Here is an 11708-nt window from a genome sequence, read left to right on the forward strand (position 1 = left end):
TCTCTCTCTCTCTCTCTCTCTCTCTCTCTCTCTCTCTCTCTCTCTCTCTGTCTGGACTCTCTTTGTACCCTCTGTCGATCAACCTATCAGCCTCTCAGCCGTTCCATGTACTACGGAGAGTCCATGTACCTCTGCCCTTGAGTAAATACATTTATTCGCGTGCATCCCACCTCGCCGTACCGTCTACTCCGAGTGCGTACGTGTGTGTACGCATGCAAATTCGTCGTGCGTTTGCTCGCGAGGCGTGAAGCGAACGCGGCAAGTCAACCGTGATCGCGCTCGACGAAAACCGTCCGGGAATCGAGTTTTCGAGCCGCGGCGTTTTTCCAGTAAACGTCGCGAGTACTTTGCCGAACTCCGCTTGGGGAACTGTTTGCCTCGTTTATGGTCGTGCTTCTCGTCGAACTGTTCGCTTAGATTCTGTTAGTTGTCGTTGAGCAACTGGATTCTTTATCAACGCTTTATTTACAGGCCGGTCGGATGAATTTATATTTAATTTAGTCTGAATAATTCTATTAAAATTATGTGTAAGATGTCTTAATTTGTCTCTACTGAAATATATTTTGCTGAATTCTCATTATTGCTGAATCTACTCATGTCTAATCATGCAATCGTGACACTACTGAAACTTGTTCAATCCAACTCAATTGTAATTATAGCTAGGCTAGTTTGCTTGATTTTATTCTTGTCTACTCAAATATGTCTAACTTGCACAGCCAAGTTTATGCAAAATATTCGAATACTATTTGAATAATCAAGTATTAGTGAAATATTCGAATAGTCAAATATTCGAGTAAACTTTGGATAGTAAAGTATTGAAGTAACATTCGAATGATTTAACATTAAATTGACCACTTTAAAATATACCAACCTGAACGGAGTTTCCGTTCTATTCTCACCATTTTATAATTGACGAATCTGTCTAACGTCGGATGCATTTTCCGGAAGGTACATTCGCAGGGCGGATTTATAGTTCTGTTAGAAGGCCAGATGAATGGCCGCAATCTGGAAAATAAACAGCTTCCGCGGTCAGCCAACGGCTGCATCGACTTGCTCGCAGATTTATATTCGCGGGTGGGCAAGAACGGTGGTTCCCGGTGTCGTGGATTCTTATCCGATTCTTCGTTTCCCCTGACGCTGCGGTTACGGTCGCGATTAGAGGAAGAGCAGAGTAATCTCTTTCGAAAAAGAAACGTATGCAACTGGGTGACCGAGCTTTTCGAAATAAAAGAAGCTGCAAAGTTATAGTACCGTATAAATTCTTGTTCCCATCGCGCTCGCGATACATCCACGCTACATCATATTCCGCCATGTTATGCAGTTCCGTGGTTTAGAAAAATAACTTTTATCTTGAAAACGTATTACTAGAATGTATGGTTGGCGGTAAAGCCGAGGAGAATTCAGGACCAGGATGTAACTTAGCATTGTAGTTTTCTCATACTTTTAGACGGGATATTCGTTAACTAACTTCCGAAGAATGGGTTGAAAAGCTGTGTTGAAAAGTTCTGATTGTTTAACAGGGTAGTTTTCAGTTCCAGAGGAAACTAACACCATAACTCGACAAACTTAGTTTTAACGATGATGTTTCTAAAGAGTAGTAAAACTTTTGTATTTGTATTTCTTAAAAAAAATGTTAATATTCGAATATGTTGTAAGTATTCGAATATTACACGTAAACTTTAAATATTTAAATATTTAGATATCATTATTCGATTATTACTCGATCACTTACTTGAATATCATTGTTTGATTATTACTCGCTTATTTGAGTATTCGAATATTTCTACTCGACCACTTGATTGTTTGAACATCAGTATTCGAGTATTCCTCGAATATTACTATTCAACCACTTGATTTGAATATCATTATTCAATTATTATTGAGATCGTTATGTATCCTAATGTCTTTATTCGATTACTATTTGAATAGTATTATGCAAAGGAGTACGTATTCATATATTTGCACCATTTGAATAATGCATCGGATTCTCAGCAGAACGTAATTCAGCACCAAGAGAATGGGGCATGCGAACACATCTATACACCAAACTCCAAAGATTTGAAAATGCAACAATAATAGTAAATAACATTTAAAGATGCATTTTCAAAATTTATTATCAATTCATTCCTTTCAAGATACTCTCAGTAGAGTAATATTTGAAGAATGCTTGTATAAGTTTCTCTAGAGGAAAATATTCAGAGGCAATTTTAATTATAAAAATAGTATCGAATGTTCAGATCAAAGCGTTTCAGGCGCATTCAGTGTTTTCGATGGTTCTTTGTTTAAAAAAAGTTGAAGCACTATTTCAGTAAAGAAAACGAGACGTTCCGCTAGAAATACGTCTGACGGTTTAATCACGATGGTACAGCGAGCTGGAAGCAAGCGCGATTAAATACGTTTCTGGTCGTCTTGTTTATCGTGGTTATCAGAGCCGTGGCCCGTGAAAGCGACAGTCTGCACGTTTTAATTCAGATGCCGCGATAAGGCGTTATTTCGAAATCGCGTGGGAAATTACGCGTTTTATTGAGGCCATTTCCAGGACACTTAAGACCGACAGGAATTCCTTACGCCGTTGAATATTTATCATTCGCCCAGGGGAAATTTAATTAAAGTCTGGCGTAGTCCAATGCGGGACACTCGAGCTTGTTTTGCTCGGTTTAGCATTTACTCTCGATGAACCTTATCCTCGAACCGAGATGAATTCGAAAGACTTTTTACTTACCATCTCGAGTCCGAGCTCTGTTTGAGATTTCAGTTGCTTCTTTTCAACTGTGAAATTTCTTTTAGACTTTGGATTATTTTGCGATATTATGTCGGAGTTTATTCAAATTTATTCTATTTATTACTCGTTTCGCAGAGCTGAATAAAAGAGAAAGTATTTGAAATTTTGTTTACAGCTTAAATAAAATAATATTGTAAATTGCAGGCGAAATTTCAGCAAATGAAATATTAAGATATACAAATTTAGTATCTATGAAATTAGAGGAGAAGTGCGATAAGGCACACAATTTTGGTTTATGCGACTATTCGAAAAATAATTGTAGAGTATGTGGAAGTTGCATAAGCAATCACAGACGAAGCTGTGTGAATGGCAGTACGACACTATCCACGACTATCATTACTATTCGACGTACGACACGTTGTTACATCTACATCCTCTATTATCTACGATTATTTGTTTGCATAGCCTCCTATTCGTGGACAATTTTGATCAAACTTACAATCGAGAAAAAGATCTCGATAATCATTTTTACGATACCCTGTTCGATTCCCTTTACCGCCCACGGAAGTCCGTCAGCGGTGATGTTACAAGAGCGTTGACACTCCCCAAAGCCATGGATCCGGAACACCGCCCCTGAAAGTAATTGAACTCTGCCTGTTTGCCTAATTAGCCTGTCGCTGTACGAGAATAAGCGAGTTTAACGTCGATCACGTCGAACGTCCCAGAGCGTGCAATGATTCAATCCCAAAGATACGAAACGTTCATTTGCACAACAACCGCCACGAGGACATTAATCTGCCAACTTTCCAGCGATACACACCCGTAAGCTATTTTCAAATCGAGATCGATCCCGTCGTATCGTAACTGTTCCCTTTCGTTACTATTGGGTTTGAAGAAACCATAGTTCAATCGATATCGCGTTGGAACCTTTCTATCTGAGATCTTTGATCCCGTCAACGAAATAGAAAATCGGTTTCAGTGTAACGATTTCGTAATTATCGTAAGATCAGAAGACAGGCAAGTATAGACTCGGGCTAGACTGGACAATTCGTCCCACGGTGGCAAGCCTGTTTCTGGTGGTCATAACCCACACATATTAATTGCACCGGATCGAAGGATGGACGACAGTTTCTTATATGTCTGGCTATCCATCTAATCGCCATTCGTATTTCTACTTGAGTTCGAGGGAATCATATTAATTAGGGGTGAGATCGAGTTTGGTACGTGCTTATGCCTTCGAGAGAGTAATCGAACATCAATTGAATTGAAATTGTTTTAGCAAACATGTGTATGGATCAAATTTAAACGAATTTAATATATTTGACCAAGTATAGGTATATGTAGATGAAATTTAATTAAACGTAATGTATTTTATAAAGTATATCTATAAACGAAATTTAATTGAATATATTTCTAATTAAAATCTTCCCAATGTGGGATTTCTAAGTTGTTAAAATATTTAAAAATAATTTGGATACGTAATGACTATTACTAGGTTCAATAAATGAAGGTACAAGTTTTCATTTCAGATATGATTTCAAATTAAATGCTGAGCTACTGACATATCTGACAAAAGAGAACTTACGATGAGATAATGAAAAAAATAAAATTTTGTTAAAAATACATTTTTTACGCTGTTAATTTTCTTCGTAAATTCTCAAAGAAGTTAAATGTCCTTCCAAGTGTATAACCCAGTATCACCTCTTAAATATAAGCATACGACACCAAATCTCCTCGAACTGCAGACATTTAAAATTCACGGAGGACTACTGATTGCTAGGAGTAAGATTGTTCTTGACCCAAAGTTCTCGGAAAAGTTGCTCGCGGAAAAAATCCATGATGTACACGGCTTAACACCGAGCGCGAGGCAGTAGCGTAGCAATTGTAGCGTCTCGTTAGACGCGACAATTAAAGCTCTCGTTATTTTCAGCCGTGAGAACCGGATCGTTTTAATGAGGGCCGAGAGAATTAAACGCTTCGAGATTACACGATGCGAGCTTCCTCGTGCATCGTTCCATCTCGAAATTATTGTCAACGTGGAAATCTCTGGCAAACTCGGTTTAGAATGGACATTTAGAGACGAGTACGTAGACCTAATCTCTCCATCTACGTCGAATAAAATAACATCGCGCGGCGTTGTATAAAATTACTCGAGCAACGATGCTCGTCAACAGTTTCGAATTTCAACCGAAATTGGGAACGAAATAGTATCTCGCCAAAGATCGAATGTTGATAGCGAAATGGCTGGAAATGGCTGTTCGATAGGTTTCCGTAGACGATGGTTGGCTTTAGGTCAAACCTTGCTTTATATAGAACGAATCACGAGAAACAGGACATCTGAGTGGATCTGTCAAGATTAAAAATAGGATAAACTGCTCGAGGGAAACATTGTGTGGTATGCAGGGTGTGTCACAAATCAGTTTCTACGATTTTTCAGAAAGTTCCAATAGTCTGACAAAAAATGTTTCGAGTAAAAGTTAATCAGCTGTGAATCGATTTTGACATATAAATATACCGTCTCACTTCATTACTTCTTTCGTTAAATTATAAATAAAAAAAAAAAATAACAAAATAATTCGTTATTTGAAATATCTACTATTTCAAATGATCTGACAATATTTTTATTTTCAACTGTATTGAGAATAACGATTCGAAATATATTATTTCAAATATTTATATCCTATTGTCAATTCAATTAAAATTTGTCTAGGTCTGTCGTAAACACCAGCGGAATATTCGAGTAACTCTCGTCTGAAAAGAGCACCGTACTACCAATAGTAGCAAGAAATGATTTTAAAAAATGTCTCCGTTGACGGTATCGCGAGTTTTATTATACGTTGAATCACGATATGCGACTTGGCAACGGTTGGCTCGTTCCAGAGTCGACGAAAAAGATGCAAAATAAGGTGAATTAGCACTAGACGGTACGTGGCCATATGAAAGTGGAGACGACGAAGCTAAAGCCATCAACTCGTATGAATTCTATTTAATGAACCGTCCCTGTGCGAGTGTAATAATCTATTCACGCTCTGGCTGTCCCCAGACGACGATGTAATTGCCTAATAACTTCCAGTGAAAAAAAATAATTCCCTGAACGATCGATAATGAATCTCTTGGACGTGAAACGTATGTACATCACGATGAATTCTTCATTCAGCAGATTCGCTAGCGAAGAACCTTTGCCTTCCATGTCCTCTGCGTATCGCTTTAATTTCTCACGTCTTTCGTTGCATAACCTCGGTGATCCCTGCTAATTACATGACTGTCTGAAAACTTCGTTAAGGCGCGCAAGTGGTCACGATTGAAGCGTCACATTTAAATAGGAGAAACTAAATAACCGCAAAAACGAAGCCAGCGCTTAATTTGATAACAAGGTTACGCTACTTAGCTTTTCAATAGCCAAGGCATGGCTTATAGATTCGTATCAGCCACGACGGATAATAGAGAGCAACGTAATGAAGTAGGCAACGTTTAGCACGGCTCATTTCCTCCTATGGACTTATTTCCTGCTCTCATACTATTGACAACAAGTTACGGGTCAACTTGGTTGCTGTAATACCCTGAAGAGCTAACAACGGCCTATAATTAACAAATGTTGGGTTTCAAAGTGCACAAGGTAAAACAAAAACATTTAGTTTTCTTAAGAGGCGAAGCCATTTTGGAAATGTGAGAAAATCAATTTTCTCTTAGCTAAGTAAGAGTTTTTTAAACTCTTTTTCTTCTTCTGTTTATTTTAAATAAACCTATGAAGAATTGGAGCACACGGTGATTCTTTCCTTATTTCACATCAACGTGTTAGTCTCTCTTCCTCCACTCACAATCCCGTCAATGACCAGACCCTCTCGCTCGTTCTTCCCATTTCCTCTTTCTCCCAGCTGCCAGCATGAGAATCCAGTTTCTAAACGTGTGTGTAAGCGTCAAAAACCACGTGTACGCATTTCAAAACAACCGCCGTTGAAGAACCAGCCATCGCGTCGCGAACCAAGCGATATTACTTTTTCTTCCACTACATATTCGTATCTCTATCCAACGTGGAACTTTCCATTCCCCGTCGACGAAATAATGGACGTATTTATTCGATGATACCGGTCGTCCTTAGATCCTTGTAAAACTATTGCGCAACCAGGAGCGATTCTAGGCTTCCTGTCACATGAGTGCCATCTCAAACAACTCCATTTTAGGAGGCAATTTCTTTGTCATCTTTTCTATAAAACGTATATGTTGTTATATGTATATTTTAATTTTATACGTTCTTAATCTTCATTGATGTCACCTTGAAAATACAGGAAGTTATTTAGAAACAAAAAGAATTCAGTCCTTATCTTGCCACAACTCTGGTCCTGCCATCGACTGTCAATCCCTGACACTAACTACCTTATAGAAAGAAATGACAACTTATATTTCTAACCAGTTAATGTGCTAATGCCTCGAATCAAAATACTCAATTATGTTTGCTTTCTTTTAACCTTCTATTTTTGGAAATAAAGAGTTGTTCTACAAATCACGGAATGCCGCCTACTTTCTTGTCGCTTTCTACGTCTCTAGTGAAACAAAAAGTGTTAACTACTATGGCTTCAGTTTCCTTAATGTGTCAACTTGTTAAACAATTTTTATCGATAATTATGGGCCCGACCCATAATTTAATACCAAGTAAAATACTTTTGCATTCCATTGAAAAAAGGGTCTTCAAGAACGATCTAAAGACTTCAGTTTTGTCGTTTGTATAGCTGCGTAGTAAAGCTTACGATCCCGTGGATGGCTTCCGGAGACAGGTGCGTATACTGCAAGTGAAAGAACACAAAAACCCTCGCAGGCTGGCGAGAGTGCGTGTGCAGGGTGCACATAGTCCAAGTATGCGCCAAAACAGGTATCGACAAAGGCGCAGGTGCCTTCGAGCGAGGGGAAGTTTCGACAAAAGACGCCAACGAAACAAAGAAACTTCGGTGCGTTCTAGGGCCTCGGAGACTATTGCCCAGCGCTTGTCTCGTTCAACTTGGTTCCTTTTTCCGATAGCTCGATAGGCTGTTTTCGTCCAGAGACAATCTTCCGAGTGAAATTTCTTTAAATAATACACGTGACACAGGCACTCGACTTGGCGAGGCAAGATATCAACCTTTCGGAGCTCCGCTGTATTTAACTTTGTGTTGAATTTAATATACGTTTATTCATTACGACAATAAATGTGTCAAGTACTTGTACATACTCTGCATCACATAGAAGTTAATCCCACGCATTAGTTTAAGAATTTCAAAGAATTTATTGTCTATTTTGACATTGCGTGACGAAACGTATTTATATTTGTATGATGAAAAATCATGCATTTTTGCGAGACTACTCTACTTTTATGCTGAAATAATAAAGTGGCGTTAGCCATTATCAGTGTTGAAATATTTTGGCAAGGTACAAAAGAAAGCTGCCAAAAAATCCGACAAATACCTGAAATATTTAAAAGGTACAAGGAAACTCTGTGACAGAATATCTGTAGAATCGTATTTTGGTCAAAGCTAACCATTTCGAGCAGTTTCAGTGAAGGTAAACGACTATTTCCACGATACTGGGGTACAAACATGGCTGTAACTCGGGAACAAGGTTAAACAGGGCACCTGTTCACGTGAACTTTCATTATTGTTCTCATGTCCTCGATCGACTACCAAAGTGGGCTTCACGCGATAGGGTACATTCTCCATAATTTATAATGCATTGCATAAAATAACTAAAAGTTATTTGCATTGTGCGAAGTACACACGTATGCAGCGAATACCTCCCAGGGTATTTTTCTCGTATTCAAACGCGGTCTAACTCAGACCTGGGCACTTGAAGGGATACTTATTTGAAATATCAGTAATTGAATAATGATATTGAAATATTATTTCAAATAATTGTGTAAATGTTCTTGAAAAATATATCAGGTAAAATCATAAATAGGCATATAATGATTTTGAATTTGTAAGCGATGAAAATGAAACAGCAAACAATACCATGTCTTATATTTTTGTAAGATATAAGGTCGTTTTCATTATATGATTATACGATTGTGTCAATCGTTTTTTTTTTTATTATTCTTGAGGATTATTTTTATCCTTGAAGTAAAAAACAAAAATTGAAATAGCTATTTTCTCAAACGAATTGACATTATTTTCATTTTTAAGTAACAGTTCGAAACAAATTCTTTCAAACTTTAACGAAAATTTGTCATAGCTCGATTTGTCCCTTGCTTCGAATATGTATACAAAAATTACGACGCATGGTAATGGCCATCGTTCCGTTTACCGCCAATTACGTAATACGTTTCCTAACATAGTTTTGTAAACAAGGTAATTATCAGGAACACCTAGACACGCGATGGTCGCCTTAATTACACGCTACGGTTCGACAATCTAGGTGGAGCAGCACCAGCGAGAGAGAAAAAACGGTAAACGAGAGTAATACCGTGGCGCCTTTGATCTCGTCGCGCTAATAACTTGCTAGAAAAGTGAATTAATACCGGGTCTCGAGGAGTCCAGAACCAGCGAACAAGCGAAGATGATTGACTTCGTTACACGCACCAACGTTGGACCGGAGATGAACTTCCGTCTATCCTCGCGATCGCTGCTTTTATTATCGATGCTCATCACAAAAAGCTGGCGATGTGGTTGCGCAACTTTCCCAGTGTTAGTTTCAAATGTATCAAATTCCTCTGGTTTTAATAACTGAAAGGTCTCATCGAAGAGAACCCGGTTCCATCCCTGGTAAGTCATCTGCATCGAAAAACTCACGACTTTCAACGTATAATGAGAAGAAGTAAAAAGGGAACATATTCAACCAGCACGCGACGATTTTGATCAAATTTATATGGGGGGTATTATTTAAAAAAAAATAATTGACACGTATTTTGTTTTATCAACAATCGTCGATATTGAATGAGTGAAAACAGCCCCTAAAGTGGGTGGTGAAAAATATGTTTCTTTTTTCTAATTAACTTGGAAACTAAAGGAACTAGGACACAATTTTTTCTTTAAATTATGCGTTTACGATTGGATAATTTACTCATACAAGATAAAATTGTTTAGTTATTTATTTGAATAATATAAATATTTTTTAAATTGTTGTGTTTTGTTAATTTATCTTAGTAAATTTTCCTCATTCATGCAAATTTATATAGCGTAAAGTATAATCTAAGAGAAAATAAAATGAAATGAAATATACTTAAGAACAAAGGAAATAAATTGAATATAATCTGATTGTAAATAACTTCATGTACGAGGTATAAACTAAAAAAGAAACAATATTGTTCAATCTATAGCGTTAGATTTCTTTTAGGCCTCAAACTATCTGAACTCAATTGTGAAAGCTGTTTGTCCTGTTGCTTCATTCTACGTCAGTTTAATCCTAAATCAGAGTGAATAAATTTCATTTTGTAAAAGGAAATTTGATACATCTAACAGAGGTTCTACTGCATAATAGAGTGTCCAACCTAACTCTTGTGATTTTTTTTGCGATAGAAAAAATTTTGAAGAAAAACATTGTTTACTTTGAAGAGACATACTATGATAGACAAAAAAAGGAGTATTTCCATTATTGTAATATTGTAGCTGATAAATAGACAAATTCAAACATGAATAATGTGTTGATTCATTAGGTTGTCCGAAAAGTTTCTTTCGTTTTATTAATAAGTAATACATACGCAATACTTTATGTGTAATGTTACATTATTGAATTGTGTACGATTCATTTTGCTCCATTACTGTTACAACATTAACATCTAATTAGATTGTCTATTTATATAAACACTATCGCATAAAATAATTGAGTGCAAGTTACGAAAGAAACTTTTGGGACAACCTAATACATACAATCATATAGGAGTTATTCTTGTGAAATCATACTCCAATGTATACAATTCGAGAATATGACCTGGGTAATCTTGTTGACTATCATAGTATGGTCACCTTCCAAACAAAACAATGTTTTCCTCTAAAATTCTTTTTCTATCGCAAAGAGCACGTGAGATTCGTTTTGATTTATGCATACTACTATTAGTACATCAACAGACTTGTCTGTTTCTTCAAATTGGCCACTGTGAATAGAGAGCCAACAAAGCAGTCAATAAATTTGCGAGCACCAGAAGGAAAAACGCGAAACACCGTGCATGTGGTGTCTCGTGCAGCTCTACTCCGTTAGAAGATGGAAAACAAGACAGGAAGAAGAATCGACCGAAGACTAGCGCGCAGCATCGTCGAGCTGAAAACGCCACGAGGAGCGTCTCGTTCAAAGTCAACATTTATGTGGCCACTCACCGACAGACTCGAGCGTGGTAGCGTCCCAACATCAGCTCCGAGAAGGCCATCCTCGCTCCAGGTAGCTGGTTGGTCCCCTTTAGAAAAGAACCTTTCGTCGTGCACTCGCAAACATCGAACCTCGATCACTGATTATTCACTCTGGTCCCCGAAAAAATGAGCACTTCGCGCACGGTTCAAGTCCCGAAACGAGAGCACGCGGACGTGACAGTCGCGTACCCAACCTTAACTAACCGTGGCAGGTCCTGAAAGGAACAGTCACGAGAGAGAAACGCGAGAGCACACATCCGACGTCCCTGAAACGAGTTCTCCCGGTCAGAGGTGGCGAAAGAACGAAAGGAAACGCAAGACGTGCAGGAAAACACTCACTGTCGCGGAACGTAGACGCCACTGGGATGCTCCGATATCGCAGGAGCACCGTAGTAAGGACACGATGGCACGAGACTTCGCGACACAATATCCGCAATCCGCGGAAGGACTGTCGTCCGAACCCGCGTTCACCCGCGCCCCTCCATCTGTCAGACCGACAGGAAGGGGAAGTCAGGTAGACGGACAGAGATAGAGTGAGAAAGAGGGGGAGTTTGGATAGTGGCGCACCTTAACGCAAAGAGACTGCGCGGGAACGGAGCGAGAGAGACGGATAACTGGCGCCATACCGATTACGAGGGTGGGAGAAAGCAAGAGGGATGTTATAGCGCAGGTCCGTCGCT

At 38.5% G+C, this 11708-nt stretch overlaps 1 protein-coding gene across 1 annotated transcript in view; it reads right to left on the reverse strand.

Moving 5' to 3' along the window:
* Nucleotides 1-11465, reverse strand: part of LOC128891451 (alpha-mannosidase 2) — a 136695-nt gene extending 125230 nt beyond the window's left edge. The window contains exon 1 of the mRNA XM_054150938.1: nucleotides 10999-11465. The gene's annotated coding sequence lies outside the window, so the exon portion shown is untranslated. The remainder of the gene's footprint in view (nucleotides 1-10998) is intronic.
* Between the last annotated feature and the right edge of the window lie 243 nt (nucleotides 11466-11708).

This window comes from Hylaeus anthracinus, unplaced genomic scaffold (assembly GCF_026225885.1).
Source record: "Hylaeus anthracinus isolate JK02 unplaced genomic scaffold, UHH_iyHylAnth1.0_haploid 12001, whole genome shotgun sequence".
Lineage (NCBI taxonomy): Eukaryota > Metazoa > Arthropoda > Insecta > Hymenoptera > Colletidae > Hylaeus > Hylaeus anthracinus.